The sequence below is a fragment of the Bos taurus genome, chromosome 19, assembly GCF_002263795.3.
Source record: "Bos taurus isolate L1 Dominette 01449 registration number 42190680 breed Hereford chromosome 19, ARS-UCD2.0, whole genome shotgun sequence".
Lineage (NCBI taxonomy): Eukaryota > Metazoa > Chordata > Mammalia > Artiodactyla > Bovidae > Bos > Bos taurus.
The window spans coordinates 48,468,566-48,482,975 of NC_037346.1; the positions used below are offsets into that span (position 1 = coordinate 48,468,566).

General features: G+C 50.0%; 1 protein-coding gene across 3 annotated transcripts in view; it reads right to left on the bottom strand.

Moving 5' to 3' along the window:
• Nucleotides 1-14,162, bottom strand: part of TEX2 (testis expressed 2) — a 114,307-nt gene extending 100,145 nt beyond the window's left edge. For 2 of the 3 annotated variants that reach the window (XM_024980007.2, XM_024980008.2), the window contains exon 1: nucleotides 14,034-14,162. The gene's annotated coding sequence lies outside the window, so the exon portion shown is untranslated. 3 annotated transcript variants of the gene reach the window in all.
• Nucleotides 14,163-14,410: the final 248 nt, after the last annotated feature.

A 14,410-nucleotide genomic window follows, 5' to 3' on the forward strand; every position in this document is an offset into this window, starting at 1 on the left:
CCTGTAGAAAAGAACTCCTAAAACAGAAAAATGTGGCCAAAAAAAATACTCCTTTCTTCCTGAGCTTGAGCACCCCTCTCACTCAACACTAACCAATTACCGGAGCCCACCTGCTCTGTGCTCACTCAGCGCAGAGGTGGGTGAGAGGCCAGGAGACTCTGCTGCTGCACTTGGGAGGAGCCCAGGGGAGGCAGGACAGCATTTCTGGGAAGGGAAATTGAAGTTAACAGGCCAACAACTCTGACAGATAACATAGAAAGATTAAAATTCTCATCAAGCCCCAGTAGCAGGAAGTTTTAGAAAACAGTTAAGTCGGCAATTTCTGGAAGATTTCTTCTTAGCTGTGGGTCAAAAATGTATATACTTTAAACATGTCTTACATTTTAATTTGTGAGATTAACACTCTGGCATTATAAATTTACATAGTTGGAAGAACCTCTTGACCATCTGCCCCAGAAAACCCTGGGCCCTGGACTTGTTCCCTGTGCTGCCAAAAATGACTCTTACCACCTAATCCAGAAACTCAAATTGTGCTTTTTTCCTTCTATGAGATTTTCGTACCACAAATCAGACCTCATGAAATAAAATTTCACTGCAGGCTATTAAGCCTCTGCCAACACCCCTCTCGATCACAGTCAAGCCTGAAGACAAAAGCTCAAATGACCAAATGAGTTTGATTTCAGGCTCAGAGCATGATCAATAGTCATTTCTGTTGGGAGTTTTAGCCTTAAAAAAAAGATTAATGTTCCTGCTTTACTATAACCTACCCTTCAGAATCGAGTACCACTCATCACCTCCCCACAGACATTAGCCTACCCTGGGAAATTAAAACGAAAGCAACTCCTTTCCCCTGGGCTTTCCACCACTCTTGACTTATTTTCCATTTCGATCTTGCCTGTGAACTTAGCCAAAGCCCGCAGCTCCACCTTCCCTGAGGACGGCTCCCTTCAGACTTCCTAGCACAGGTACTAGGAGACCCCACTATTTCTATCCTGAACCTGGGTGGGGGAATGGGAAACCGATCAGGGGCCACACAGACTAGTCACTGCCCTGGGCTAATGTTCCCGAGGTCACTAACGGACATCTGGACACGAGGACATGGACGGCCTCCCTTCCAGCTCAGATGAGGAGCAGGTCCCTCAATTTGATCAAAGGAAGCAACAAAATGAGGTAGGAGATGCTCAGCCCAGTGACTGCAGGGTGGAGAGCAGGCACCGTGGAGCCGGCCTCCCTACCCTGAGCTCTCTGCCTATTGCTGGCCGCAGCCACAGGTCCCCTTGCTGTCTGCATGGCTTCCCCCTGTCCTCGCTGTCAACCGCCTTTTCCTCATTTGTCACCATTAGGTCCCAGCAGGACCTCACACACACATACATACACACACTTCCCTTTACCTGCTCTCAGAGGTAAAATGATCAGCAAGGTAGGGTTAGAATCTACCACATGGTCCACCCTGAATGGAATTCACCTTATACAAACATCTGCTTGGTCCACTACACCTGCCAGGAGGCGTGTTTTAAAATCTGTCTATGAAAAAAAAAAAAAATCATTGCCTCCTCAGTCTGGCAGGCAGAGTCCTACAGTGACATAACCTGGCCTCTACTCTATCATCATTGAAACGTTCCCCGCCAGCCTTCCACGATCAGGGCACACAGTGAATCTCGCAGAGGGTTTTCTTTTAGAGCCAGGTGTACCCACACTACCTGGCTCTATTCTAATCCTCCCTCCCCACCAGATCATAGTTACCCGGCTGAGCTGTTCAGGCTTCCAGGGCATGGAGGTATCACCTGCTCACCCTCCACCAGTGGCGTTCTCAACCAGCTGATGCCAGTTCCCACTTGGGAGTTCCTGGGCACCACTTCAGTACCCACACTGCTGCTAAGTCACACAGGTCTCTATAGTCTCTGGTTCTGCCATTTTCCTGGACACTTTTCTGTCCCCTTAATATTCAGCTTGCTGCTGCTACTGCTGCTGCTGCTAAGTCACTTCAGTCGTGTCCGACTCTGTGCGACCCCATAGACAGCAGCCCACCAGGCTCCCCGGTCCCTGGGATTCTCTAGGCAAGAACACTGGAGTGGGTTGCCATTTCCTTCTCCAATGCATGAAAGGGAAAAGTGAAAGTGAAGTCGCTCAGTCGTGTCTGACTCTTTGCGACCCCATGGACTGCAGCTTAAAGCCTTCTTAACCAGACTTGCAAGACTCCCAGAAGACATATCACTCTGGTCTTCATGAAATACCTCCTCTCTGGTTATTGGAGGCTCTGGTTCAGGGAACCAGTCCCTTCCTTCCAAAAATAAAAACAAAAAAACACATTTCCTAGGAAACCAGCTAGTGACATCCCATCAAACTGAGAAAACATCCCAGTTTCTCTTTCAGAATCACAAAAGTTATAGAAGAAATGTAACCACCATCTCTGCCAAGGCCTTCCATTTCCTAGCTAGAAATTCATGGTTTCTGGTGAAGATCCAGGTTTCCCCTGAGTCTCTCCCACATGACAAGAGGATCTGAGGAGCACCCGCAGGCTCCTCCCCTCAGCTAGAAGTGGCCCAGGAAGAGGGCGTCTCCTCACCGGCAGGGTCAGGACCTGCCTCTGTTCTTCCCAGTGGCTGGAAGTCTCTTCCCGGACAAGGCAAAACTAGAATCCCCTCCCACTGCTGCCAAGAGTGCTTCCCAGGTGGCTCAGCGACAAAGAATCTTCCTGCCAATGCAGGAGACGAGGGTTCAATCCCCAGGTCGGGAAGACCCCCTGCAAGAGGAAATGGCAACCCATCCAACCCACTCCAGTATCCTTGCCTGGGAAATCTCACAGAGGAGCCTGGCGGGCTACATACAGTCCATGGGGTTGCAGAGTCAGAGGTGACTGAGGACAACACTGCCAAGAACTCTTTTTAGGACCCACCTGGCATGATTTTGGAGTAGCGCCACCACCTGTGGGACACAGCCCAGGGGTGCCAATGGGAATAAGAGCCATGGAGGAAAGCGAGGAAAGAGAGACAAACATGAACAGGGCAGAATCCCGACTCTAGAAAGACAGGAAGACTACTACATCTCTGTCTGTGGGTTGTATACGGAAGACTCCAACGGTGAGTTCTTAAATCGGGGCCCAGTGCAACTAAGCATATACTCAGTGAGAGTGATGCCTCCTGAGGGCAGGGATAGGAAGTTAGACAGGGGACCACCCTTAACTCAGCAGGCAAATGCTTTTCAAGTGTGGGTCAAGACATGTTTCTCCTGTGAGACAGTGCTAAACCCACCAGACAGCTCCAACCACAGATTCCCATGGACTATCCCTCCACCCTCAGCCCCCAGCCTGGCCATTTCCCTTCTCAGGTTATCCTGCTCTAAAAACTATGCAATCCTTCCAATAAATCCAAGTGTTAGAGAGCATTATTCAAGGTCACCCATGTTCCTAATGTGCTTACACTCATTCATTCACTCACCCAGCAAACATTTAAGAAGCTCGTGCAGCGGGTCAGATGCTGAGCGAGGCACTGGTATATAATCGTGAGCACAATGGATGAGGTCCCTGCCCTCCCAGAAGAAGTGGGAAAGCAGATGTCTCCTAAAGAATACGTCACCACAACAGCGAGAAGTGGTGTAAAGAACAAGAGAGAAAAAGGGAGCGAGGTGAGGAGGTGGAGCTGCTTCCCGAAGAGGGAGATGCACGGTGGTTCAGTTCCTGAAAGGCTGAGCTCCCTTCCAGCTGGGAACAGAAGGGTCATGGACTGTAATTAACTGAGAGGGGAGAGTCCTGGGGCCAGGCCACAGCAGAGGCAGGCGGGGGGCGCTGAATCACACAGGACTTTGCAGACGAGGTTCAGAATGTGGCTCTTATCCTGGGAGCAACCAGAAGCCTTCCTAGGATTGGGAACAAGGATGTGGTGTGATCATATTAGGAATTGTTAAGAGAAAGAGACCACTCCGGCTGCTGAGGGGTGAAGAAATTAGAGCAGAGGAAAGCGGCTGTGAGAAGAACGGGGGGAAGGCTGCTGCCACCTTCAAAACCAAGAGAGTTGTTTGGACTAGAGTGGTGGCAGTGAAGCTGAAGAGAAAGAGAACCGTTCAAGAGATGTTTAAGAGATGAAAATAACAGCACCTGGTAACGGACGAGATAAGAGCCAGCTTGCATTTGCAGTGAAGAGAAATGTCAATTACCTCCGGCAGCAAATATTGGCTGTATACACTCTGCAGCTCACTGGTATTACACTTACTCCCTTTGGCACCTATTTTTCAGAATTTCTAGACAAATTTAAAGCTCTTCTCCTTACTTGCTCTTAAATCCATTCTTAAAAACTGTCATCCGTTTTTGAAACATATTTATTTAGCATGTACTATGTGCTGGGGAGGAAAAGGTGACTACGACAGCCCAGGCCCTTGCATGTCTCCTCTGAACCTCTAAACCCCCCTGGCAGTGAATGCAGCTACCAAGGGTAAGGTCACCCGACCACCTGAAACCTTCATATGAGCCACTCAACAGATTCCCGTCTACCTCTTAGAAACCTTCTGTGATGCAAGAGTAGCACAAGCGCTTTGCATTGGAGAGAGTCACTCCTCCTTTCATAAGATCTGAGCCCTGGAAGACATCCCGCACCAAATCTAACCTCTCAGGTTACTGAGCTGCCAAAACCGTGCTCTCAGAGGAACACCATGAACCCCAAGAGGCAATTCTTCCTTCTACAGAATCAAACTCCTTTTCTCCAAAATATACCGAGTTCGGGACCTACACAAGAATTGTGCTCTCTCATTTGTTGTCCAAATTAGTTCCTGCAGGATTTTTCCTATCACAGAGATTGAACAGTGTAGCTCCAGGGTTTACGACACCATCAGTGTGGCCACATGGAGCTATTTAACTGAAAATTAAGATAAAACATCAGTTTCTCAGTTGCACTAGCCACCTTGCAAGGTCTGATAGTCAAGGCAGCCAGAGGCCACCATATTGACAGCACAGATGGAGCACATTCTCAACGCTACAGAAGGTCTGTCGGAAAGTGTTCTCTGCAGGTTTGAGTTCTCCTTAAAACACACACAAAAGTTTAATAGATAGAGACTTTCAATACATAGCTGTGTCCTCCTTGATTTTGTAAGTGAATGCTATAATCTGGAGAAGGCAATGGCAACCCACTCCAGTACTCTTGCCCGGAAAATCCCATGGACGGGGAGGAGCCTGGTGGGCTGCAGTCCATGGGGTTGCTAAGAGTCAGACGCGACTGAGCGACTTCACTTTCACTTTTCACTTTCCTGCGTTGGAGAAGGAAATGGCAACCCACTCCAGTGTTATTGCCTGGAGAATCCCAGGGACAGGGGAGCCTGGTGGGCTGCCGTCTATGGGGTCACACAGAGTTGGACACAACAGCAGCAGCAGCTATGAAGTGAAGTGAAGTCGCTTGGTCATGTCTGACTCTTTGCGACCCCATGGACTCTAGCCTACGAGGCTCCTTCGTTCATGGGATCTTCCAGGCAAGAGTACTGGAGTGGGTTGCCATTTCTTTCTCCAGGGGATCTTCCCAACCCAGGGATCGAACCCAGGTCTCCTGCCTCGCAGACAGACGCTTTACCGTCTAAGCCACCAGGGAAGCCTTAGCAGAAGCTATAATCTGAACTTAATATACACCAAAAAATAGTGCTTTTAGTCAGTCTCATAGTTTGGGGTTTGTGTATATTTTATTTGCCAGGAATGTTGAAAATAACCATGTGATTCCTTGTGAGGAAGAAAGGGACCAGTATTTCACAAGCCACTGTGAAGACTGTCTTATTCTTTCCATGTATGCGTGTGTGTGTGTGTGCGCGCACGTGTGTGTGCGCGCGCACGTGTGCGTGCACGCTCAGTTGTGTCTGACTCTTTGTTACCCCCATGGGCTGTAACCTGCCCAGGCTCCTTTGTCCATGGAATTTTCCAGACAAGAATACTGGAATGGGTTGCCAGTTCCTCCTTCAGGGGATCTTCCTGACCCGGGGACTGAACCCGCGTCTCTTGTGTCTCCTGCACTGGCAGGCAGGTTCTTTACCACTGCACCACCTGGGAAGCTTCTTTCATATATATCTTATATATTGCCCAATGCAGGTGATATTTTTAGTAAATACACAGATTATTTGGCCATCTAATTTTGTGCCTACTTTTCATAGGCAAGTCTATAAGGGGCTTGCAAGAAATGTTCGTTTCAGATTTAGAATGGCAACCACTAACACCAGTCCTGTAATTATGTCCTGTAATGATGCAGCATGCAGGAATTTCTCTAGCACCATATCTACCATGTGATTTTATATCCCAAAGACACATTTATACTGTGACAGAAAACCCAGCAACAATGCTTCAAATGTGAAACAACATGGGAACAAGATTGGAAAATGTTGATAATTACTCAAACTGGGTGACAGATACAGGAGGCTCATTTTTTCTTCTTTACTTTTGTGTATGTAAAATTTCTCTCCAGAATAATGGACTTTTTTTTTTTTCTCAAGGAACTAATGCACTTATACACAAATTCAATCTGTTCTAACACATACTCTGGAGGGTAATTATAAACTTTGATAGGGCTGGGTGCATAGCATTTTACCAAACCTCTCAAGTCAGGCCAAGAACCAACCTAGCCAGCGACCTGTTTTATGAAGTTCTCCTCCTGTGTGATCCCAGGCTGTGGTGGGCATCAGGAAGCACTGCACTGAGCGTCTTCAGAGGCCGGGTTCAGGTGGGTTCTGTTCTCAGCTGCTCGGAGCTGGCATGCTTACCACCTGACAATAAGGCCACTGTCTGCCTCATCTTATCGGAAGAAAAGGCTGATAATCGACTTCCCTCCCCATCCCAACGCTAACGCAGATGCCCGCAGACTGAGGAACAATGCTTCCAGTCCACCCCAGCTTTCAGGTGAGCCCTGCCCGCGCTGCAGAGGCCCCACGGCAAGCGCTGCCCAGCAGCCGGGCTGTGGCTAGCATGTGGCCGCCCCACACCACGCCACACAGGGACGCCTCCAGTGGACATGTGCAGGGGCCATCTCGGTCCCACCTGCCGCCCTCTGGCTACTTTACACCCAGGATGATGGAAATGTGGACCCAAAAACACAAGCTCATCTCCTTCCAGGCCAAGTAAGTCAGCAAACCCCTGTAAGACATTCCCATGGTGCCTCAAGCACTGACAGGCTGGGAGTCCCAGCCCTTCCCCTCCGCTCTGTGATGCACCTGCCTCTCCTCCCTTCATCCTCCTCTGGCCCCTCCTCACCACAGCCACACCGGCCACAAGCCACTCCCTCCCTTGAGGCGCCTTCCCAACACTGGCTCCCTCCCTTTATTCTTTCTCAGGGCCTGTTTTTCTCCTCCCTCAGAGGAAGGAGATTTCCAACTTCTCACCATTTAATGTATACAACACACACGTCAGTTGACTTGTTTACTGTCTAGACTACATAATGTGCTGTGTGCCAGCAGGAAACACATCTGTTTCGCTCCCCGTTGGATTTCTTTCCAATGCTAAGCACAATGCTTGGCTCCAGACACTCCGAGAGACACTTGTTTAATGAGTGATGATCGCTGTTCAGTCAGTCCTTTCAGTGGTAAGATTTTTTAATTTTGTATTTCCAGCCCCAAATGATACATAGAACCATCTTGAGGAACACTGCTTAAAAGACAACATTAAGTGTAAGAAAGGACTTAAAATTGAGAGAGAGAACAGGCCAGCTTATGTTAGCTTTAAGTAACAAACGTGAAATGAAACTTACGAAATGCATACTGAGATTCTCAAAGGTTATCTGCAGGAATAATCCTGCAAGGATGGGGGTGGGGTGGTTTTAAATCTCAAAACCTAAACAAGCTGAAGAGGGCTCCTCTTGCCCTGTCCTGGTCTCAAATGTTAGAATAAGCCCGGGAGGGGCTCAGTGTGTCCAATCATCTCTTTGGGGGGAAGCCCTTAGAACCGATCTTCTGGGCAAACCCAACAAAGGTCACTAGGTTGTTTCAAAGCCCACCCATCAGCCACTCCAGCAGCTTCTTCGCAGAAAGGCCAGATTCTTCTCTCAACAGTCCTATCTATGCTCACAGTGGCCTGGCCTGTGGCTTTTGCTCACCAAAGAAAAACCAAAGAGGACTTGAGTCTTCTGCAACTCCTATAGGGGTCGTCCTTAAATTTAACAAAGTTCTCCCAACACACAGCAGATGTTCTCAAGGAGAACTCAGAATTTAAACTGGGGTCAGTACACAGTAAGAGGCTGGGAATGTATGACCCCAAAGCAAAGGGAAATCTCACTTTTTGAACTGAGAAAACTTCCAGGGAACATGGCTTAGAAGATTTCAAAATGAGGCAGGGTCCACCTGATACAACCACAGAACTCACACTGGGGAGCAACATAAGCCCGAGTTCTAGTCCCAGCCATAAGCCCTTGTCCTCGCTGCATGATCTTGAACACGTTACTTAACTCTGAACTTCGGCTTTCTCATCTTAGAATAAGATTGATACTAGGGTCTACTATTCATAAGGGCTTCCCAGATGGCACAGGGGTAAAGAATTCGCCTGCCGATGGAGACGAATGAGACTGGGGTTTGATCCCTGGGTCAGGAAGACCCCCTGCAGTAGGAAATGGCAACTCATTCCAGTATTCTTGCCTGGACAATTCCATGGACAGAGAAGCCTGGGGTGGGGGTGGGGGGTCCATAGGGTCACAAAGAGTCAGACACGATCGAGCACAAGCATTCACAGGATGATGTGAGGTTGAAAAGTGGGGCAGTGCCTGGCACACAGCAGTTCTCCATAAATGACAGTGCTCTTATTGTTCTCACCTGCCCATGTTTTCTCATTACAAAAGCACTAGCACAAACACGCACCTGAGACTTCAGGAGTCCTTTCCTTTCAAACATTTAACTTCTCAGATCCTTAAATTCATAAACTCACATAATCAACGACACTGTACTGGAGGGAGCGGGAGGAGGAGACTAAGAAATCAAGTCTGCACTTTGAAGAGAACTTCAAGGTCCAGAGTGGGGAAATGAAGTGCCCAAGACACACATAATAACTGGAGAACCCCCCAGAACGGCCAACGGGTCTCTTAACACCAACTGCAGTGCTCTCTGCACCTCACTCAGAAACTCAGGGTTTCTGTACCTGCCTCTGAGCACCCTTCTGATGAATGGGGCTGCATAGACACTTCACACGATGCAATTAAGCATCACAAGGAGCTTGGCCAGAGGCAACATGGAATCTTGCACAAAACCCTGAGGTGCTTTAAAATTCACACATAGTATTCACATCAGCCCAGGTTTCCAAAGTTCTCATAAAGATAGTTATTTTTAACTTGGGATTTGAAGTTGACAAAGAACTTAATGAATAGGCAGGGAGCTGTCTGTCCATGGCTGGTTAGCTCCTGAAGTTAATGCTTCTCACGGGGACAAGAGTCAGCCAAAGGACAGAGCTCCACACAAACTGGAAAATGTTCCTGCAGCCCACAGATCGTGGATTACTGCCTGGGCTCTGAGTGGCAAATCTTACAAGACGCTCCCTAGCTTCCCTCTAGAGCCACCTACCAGTTAACCTTACGTTCTGTCATTCGACAGCATCACGTGTTCCTGGCTCACGCTGTGCCAGGCACACAAATGACTTCGTGTAATCCTCACAACTACTGACAGAGAATGTACTAGCATGGTTCATCTGACCTCAGACCCCACTAGGACACCATTATTTTATGTTCGAAAAAAGGAAGTCCAGCCAACTACAAATGTCAGACCTCATAGATTTAAAAGATACTTTGGCTTCCCTGGTGGCTCAGACCGTGACAGCATCTGCCTACAATGCGGGAGACCCGGGTTCGATCCCTGGGTTGGGAAGATCCCCTGGAGAAAGAAATGGCAACCCACTCCAGTACTCTTGCCTGGAAAATCCCATGGACGGAGGAGCCTGGTAGGCTACAGCCCATGGGGTCACAAAAAGTCAGACACAACTGAGCAACTTCACTTTCACTTTCTTCTCTTTTCAGACATGTTAAGCTGAGACAAAGTGTATTGTCTTACATTTGTGGAAATGTGAACACTGTCCCATTTTACAGATAAAGAAACTGAGGTACACAGAGAAAACAGTTTGCCCAAGGTCACAGAGCTAGTAAATAGAATACAGGTCTGGGATACAGACCTGGTAAGACTGGTCACCTTTTCATGGCAATAAACTCAGATTTCCCACGTCATGTGAATTACCCAGAAACACACCTGACAAAGAGGCAGGACACAGGGGGCTAACACCCGCCCGGCCACCAGCACATCAACTACGGCAATTCTCTGAACACCCCTGAACCTGGCCCTTCACATGCCCAAGCAGGCACTGTGCGAGACTAGGATAACCTGCCTTTCTTCTGCGAAAGCAGCGTGGTATGCCACGGAAAACGTACATCTGGAATCAGAAAGTCCTACACTGAAGTTCTCGTTCCAGGGAATTCCCTGGTGGTCCAGTGGTTAGGACTCTGCTTTCACTGCTGAGGGCCTAGGTTCAATCCTTGGTCAGAGAACTAAGATCTTGTTCCACCAACTAACCAGCTTATGCCCTGGGCAAGCTACTGAACTGCTCTCAGTTTCCTCTCCTGTAAATTGAGACTGTGTGTGTGTGCCTGCGCGAGCCTGCCCGCTCAGTCACTCAGTCGTATCTCTTTGCGACCCCAGGTACTGTCCTGCCACGCTCCTCTGTCCATGGAATTTTCTAGGCAATACTAGAGCGTGTTACCATGTTCTATGCCAGGGGATCTTCCCAACCCAGGGGTCAAACCTGCATCGCTCATGTCTCTGGCATCGGCAGGTGGATTCCTTATCACGGCACCACCTGGGAAGTCCAACGTTGAGGCTTCCAGCACCAGTCTCCCTTAGAGGGCTGCTCCAGGACAAAAGAGGATATATTGGGTTGGCCAAAACGTGCGTTCAAGTTTCTCCATAAGATGTTATGGGAAAACCTGAATGAACTTTATGACCAGCCCAATATACACAGAGAAAGCAGCAATGGCAGAGCTGGAATTCAGCGAATGCTCTTTCTATAATGACCACCTTTTGCTCTGGGACAGAATTAAAGAACAAACAATTCCCTGTGACCTCAGCAATTCCCCAGGGGGACACTCTGGTGAGAATAAGGATCAGACAGAAGAAAGCTGACCCTGAGGGCCACTCAGGCAAAGAAAATGAACTAGAAGCACCTGGAGGGCAGGGACAGCTGCCTGACTTCCAAACTTCTGAGTAAACTCACTGACAGAGGGAAAGGTTAAAAAGAACTTAACACCATCAAACGGAGAAGGCAATGGCACCCCACTCCAGTACTCTTGCCTGGAAAATCCCATGGATGGAGGAGCCTGGTAGGCTGCAGTCCATGGGGTCACTAAGGGTCAGACACGACTGAGCAACTTCACTTTCATGCACTGGAGAAGGAATCCCAGGGACGGGGGAGCCTGGTGGGCTGCCGTCTATGGGGTCGCACAGAGTGGGACACAACTGAAGCAACTTAGCAGCAGCAGCAGCAACACCATCAAAAAACACTGGTCAACAGATATGAGGATGAAGAGATACCACATCTGACACAGAAAGCAGTCTTGGAAGATCCAGTTTGATACCAAAAATGACCTACAGGGGATTTCCCCACTGTCCTGTTTCATTCTTACGATAAGTAATATTCTGTGCATTTCACCTCTTTCTTTCTTCAAGAGCTTCAGAAAATCCTCATAAGTTATGAGCTTTGGGAGGGAAGGTGAGCCATATGGATGTAGAAACAAACTCCTGACCTGCCTTTTTTCTCCATCGTACCCAGAATGCCTCAAAGTTTCTGGCACATGGCCAACTCTCAACAAAAATTAGTTGAGTGAATATTTTTTGACTACATGCCATTTCACTGGGACCAGAACTCCCAAACATCCTATACATTTATCCTACCTAAAAGACTAACAACAGTCTTTCCTGCTTCTTTTCCAGACGCATTCCAAAACCATAATATCTAATATGCAAACGATACACTCGGCAATGCTGTTTCTCCAATCCTCTCACATGATGACTTTCTACTTGCTCTTCAAACCTCCAACAAGGCCCGGTCCCCTTAGTCCCACCAAAACCCATGCACTCTCTCTTCCCCTTCCTCTGTCCAGCCCTTGGGCTACTCGGCAGTTGCCTCAATTACCACCATTATCTGAATCTGTTTCTTAATCTCCTTCCTCTCAGGCATAGCACCTTTCCTGAAGATAAATGCAGGCAAGTCCAGTTCACCCACAGCTCTCCACCACCCCCAACCCTGAGGCCCATGTGAAAAAAAGAAACTATATGGCAAAAATCCCACTCTACCCTCATCATCTCAGGAGGCTGTTTGTTTTACATAAAGTTTAGCTCAATCACCAACTTTTAGAGGAATCTGAAAGAATGCCGTAATGATTTAAGGGTTGGGTAAGAGCACTCAATGGTAAAGCATCTGCCTGCCAATTCAGGAGACTCAGGCAGTTTGATCCCTGAGTCAGGAAGATCACCTGGAGAAGGAAATAGCAACCCTCTCCAGTATTCTTGCCTGGGAAGCCCCGTGGACAGAGAAGCCTGGCAGGCTACAGTCCATGGGGCCCCAAAGAGTAGAACCCGACTCAGCGACTAAACAGCAACCAGAGCTGACAAAAACGGCACTTTTGCTCTTTCAATACCTCCCTGGAGATAAGCTGCACGGTGTCACCCAGCTCTAAATCCACAAACCCAGACTTTCAGGAATTCCCTGTCAGTCCAGTGGTAAGCACTTTGTGCGCTCACTGCCTAGGGCCCTGGTTTGATCCCTGGTCCCAGAACTAAGATCTCCTTAGCTGGGTGGTCAAAAAAACAAACAAACAAACATCTAAACTCTGCAAACACTCCCCATTCCAGAGTTCAAGGACCATTTGCGCCTCCGTTTTTCCTTATTGGCTTCCATATAAAAGTTACTCATTGTTTTCCTTCCAGCTTACATCAGGCTCCTGAAAGGACTCCTTTAAAGCCTTTGATGAAAACCATCAAAACATGCGAAAGGCTGGTTCTTTTCAACGTCTGCGCAGAGCAGCCGCGGTGTCACAACCTAGAACTTCAAACACGAATATGGCAGCACTCCTGCCTTCATGGAGCCCACGCTTTTCCTCCAAATAAAAAAGTATGCCCTCCATGGGCAGCGTCTCTTAAAGACGGTAGTGACAAAGTACTTCACGGCTTTGGAGGAAGAGCGAGGGTGGAGACAGGCTTTGCCCTTACATTAGATGCCCTGTAACCATAACAACCGATGGTTTCAGTAACCATCAACCCACCGAGGGGCTAAGTTTTCCAAAAGGCATTTTTAAGAGGGGAAAACTCCCCTGCACCGACTCCCGCGTCAGCCAAGCGTTCTGGGGAGCGGTTCAGCCCATCTCTGATCCCACCGATTCGTTCCTGCGCTCACCAGCAGCAGCACAGCCTCCGCCGTCACACCCCGCGCTCCGGGCAGGGCACCTGGCGTTAGGCCTCAGCCCAATGTCACTTGTTAACCTTCCAAAACCCCCGGCGTTCGGAACGCCGTCGTCTCAAGTCTAAGGCACGCGAACCACCCACTGCCACCCGCGATTTCCAAGAGCTGGCGAAAAACCACCCGAGGAGCTGAGAGCCTCTGAAAGATCCGCTTAAAAGTAACTGCGGTTCTCGACTTCCAGGCGTTTCGCGACGTGAGCGCCGGGGAAGACCAGAACCCGGGGCCCCATTCATAAAATCACAAGCTGTTTTCCCTGTTTGAGTGTGGACGGTCCTCCCCGGCTGGGGCCGAGCCCGGAGCCCGTGGACAGCAGGCTGGGGGGCTGGCCGGCGGGCACCTCTGGCGGGGTCAAGCCCAGACCGCCCCACACCGCCCCCAGAGGAAAGAAGGGTGCGCCCGGGGGCCTCGCGGGTAGGCGTCCATGTCAACTTAACCCGGACCGTGACAGCGGGGCGGGGCCCTGGGGGACCGGACCCCCGCGCCCAGCCGCGCCAACGGCCGCCGGCCCCCGGACCCTGAGGAGCCGGAGCCGCCCCCAGCCCCGGCCTTCTTGGTGGGCGCTCCCTCCACCGCTCCGCCCGGCCCCGGGAGCGCTCACCCCGGATCCACTGGCTGCCTCATTGTACTGCGCCGGCGCCCGTGCTTCACGGCCGCCGCAGACCCCGCTCCGTTTCGGGCTCGGGCCGCCGTCCTGCCGCCAGCCCGCCCCCGGGGCACCGGCCACCCCGCCCAGCCGGCGGACCCGCCCCGCGCCCGCGGCCGCCGCCGCCAACCAGAGGGCGGCGGGGGCGGAGCCGGCCTCGCGCCAGGCCCGGCCAATCCAGCCCCTACCAGCGCGCCGGGAGCGGCCGCGGAAATGGGTGTGCGATTGGTCGGGTCTGTTAAAGAGGCCGCCGCCCACGGGGCTGGGGAGACGGGCGGCGGCCGGGTTACCTGGGAGAGCCTGGGTTGGAAGGGATGAGACCTTCTCTTCTC